This window comes from Triticum dicoccoides, chromosome 1A (assembly GCF_002162155.2).
Source record: "Triticum dicoccoides isolate Atlit2015 ecotype Zavitan chromosome 1A, WEW_v2.0, whole genome shotgun sequence".
NCBI classification, from domain to species: domain Eukaryota; kingdom Viridiplantae; phylum Streptophyta; class Magnoliopsida; order Poales; family Poaceae; genus Triticum; species Triticum dicoccoides.
In genome coordinates this window covers 560,815,378-560,817,867 of record NC_041380.1, presented here as the reverse complement: position 1 = coordinate 560,817,867, position 2,490 = coordinate 560,815,378, and the positions used below count along the sequence as shown (strand labels likewise).

The 2,490-nt window shown below is 41.7% G+C and overlaps 1 long non-coding RNA gene across 6 annotated transcripts in view; it reads left to right on the top strand.

Annotated features, from left to right (window-relative positions):
• The first annotated feature begins 6 nt into the window (after window positions 1-6).
• LOC119289895 overlaps window positions 7-2,490 on the top strand; it is a 5,348-nt gene continuing 2,864 nt past the window's right edge. For 2 of the 6 annotated variants that reach the window (XR_005141651.1, XR_005141645.1), the window contains exons 1-4: window positions 7-453; window positions 594-751; window positions 1,484-1,556; window positions 1,801-1,898. This is a non-coding gene — a long non-coding RNA (uncharacterized LOC119289895). The remainder of the gene's footprint in view (window positions 454-593; window positions 752-1,483; window positions 1,557-1,800; window positions 1,899-2,490) is intronic. The other 4 variants (XR_005141654.1, XR_005141648.1, XR_005141652.1 and 1 more) reach the window with 4 other exon arrangements.

The following is a 2,490-nucleotide window of genomic DNA, read 5'->3' as shown; positions in this document are numbered from 1 at the left end:
ATCGCCGCTCGCCCGGGCACCTATCCACGACCCCGCGACGCCCCTCTCCTCTTCCTCCCGCCTCACCCCTCTCTCTCTCTCTCTCCCCAAACCCTAACCCTAGCCACCAGCCTCCGCTCCCTGCCGCGCCGTATCCTCCTCCCCGCCCTCTCGGTCCTCAGCATGAGGAGCGCAGCTCGCTGTCGCAGCTGCTCCGCGTCGCTGCTCCCTCGTCGAGCTCGCACGCCCCCGTCACCTGGAGGAGCGGCCGCACCATGGCCGGTGCTTTGCCGCCTCCAATTTTGGCCCCCGTCTCCACTTCATTCTTCATTAGGTTCTCTCTCTCTCTCTCTCTCTGACCTCTACTTTTTCCATGCCTGGGCTTGCAGGTCACCGCCTGGTGGGTGCTGGCTCGAAGGTGAGCTACACCGTTGAACTATTTGAAGTAATCTGCAAATAATCCCAGAGAATCAGGTTAGATGGAAACCTGCCTGAATCTTCAGGATAATATATCAGTATTACAGCTTTATTTTCGGTAATTTCAGGCTATTTGAACGGAGTTTGCTTTTAATTTTGCAAGCATGCAATGTTTATAAGCGGTCATTTACATTCAGGAAAACCACATGATGTCATCTCACTAGCTAAATATGTAAATCTGGTTCAGTGTTCTCTGAAGTTATACTACGTGGTTCAGTTCCAGTAACAGCCAGATGATGGCCCGTTCAGAAACACCTTTTTTCCGTCGTGGGTGCTCTCGCCCCCACTTGCCAAGGTGCGGCTCCCCCTCTTTTGCCTCCCATGTTCTACTCCAAAATGCTTCTTTTGTCTATCTTGAAGCTTCAGTTCCCTGAATTTAGTCTATCTTTTGAGTAGCAAGTTCCCTGAATTTTTTTGAAGCTTTAGTTTTGCATCTCAAGTATGATTGAAATGCACATTGTAATGTACAGAACATTCAAATCACTGAATGAATGCATAAAAAAGGAAAAAGGCAGCAATGAGGGAGAGGATATTTTTGCATCTCAGGTCTGAATGAGATGCACATTATAATGTCAATATCTCATCAGATTAATTGGTTTCTTGGGGGTCCTAATGAGTTCTCTGTGAAAAACTAGCTTAAATGGCAGCAAGTTTCGAATACAGTGTATGTTCTGTAGTTTCTTTAATAAGATCACTGAATATAGGTTTTTGGGGTCCTTGTATTGTTTATCATGTTTATCACTGCAATTTCATGATCCAATAGTTAAGAGTAAGTCTAAGATCATTTGGTCACAGAAATTTGATCTTGACTGACCATCAACTTGACAGATCAAAACCTGACAGAAATTGACAGGTTCTGAACATCAACTTGACTGAACAAAGATCTTGACTGAAAGAACTTGTGCTTGGTCCTATGCATCTACTGTTTTGTTAATAGATCTTTTTTGTATCTTTCATTCTGTCTTGATCTTGACTGAGTAAATGTTCAGTGTGAGTACCAGCTACTCACCCATGTTCTTCTTTGTAGTCAAGTGTTCGCGGGGAAGCTCAGTTATGGCCAATTCATCTCAAAATAATGCAAACTCTTGCAGACTACTCAGGTAGCTATTGCTCCTAATCAAATGATGGTTTATCCTTTGAACTTGTTCACAAATGCAACTCTGGTCGCTGGCTTCTACATATGGACCATGTGGAGTACTCTGTATATTCAATATAGTGATTTTCTTTTGCTTATTTGATTTTTGGATTAATTTGTATATTCAACATATATTGTGGAAATCTTGAATTTTATAGAAACCTTTGTACTTGCATGGTCTAATGGTCTAATGTTGCGGGCAATGACAGGGATCATTCCATTTGAAGAGGCTCATGCTGCCCGGATTGCATTAAGCAAGCCATCTATGTCCCAAAGTTGAGGACCGTTTGGAGAAGAGGCCACCCAGGTAACCTTATCCAAGCTCAAACATTAATTTAATCACTATTTAGTTACCATACTTGCGTTCCTAGATGGATCTTTTGAGATTCCACAACTTTGATATTCTTACTTGGGATCATTTGATATGTGCCTTTGAAAATAACAGAACGGATCGTTCCTAGATGAATTCTTAGCTGATTTCACTGGGCTTCTCCCTTTACGCCAATATGAAATATATTAGCTGCAGTATATAGTCTAGGTTCATTTTAATGCGACTAAATGAGATAAAAATACTACCTGCTTATACCACTCGAGTATCCACCGTTAGGACGTTATGTTCCCTGCGACCACAACATAACCTTTTTGACTTATTATCCCTAAAAAAGCTAACTCTTTTTCACAAGCTGAAAAGACAATCTGATCTGCTACATTTGGTCTGAAATTTTCTTCTTGTGTGTCCAGATGATAAAGAGGATGCCTTTGATCAATTGGAAATCACTTATTTTTCTAGGATATATAGATTTCTTGAATTAGCCACAATATACTTTTATGTCATCTAATATATGTCTCCCAATTAGGCGCACATATACAAGTTTTCATCGTTGTTGTTCTTGCCTGTT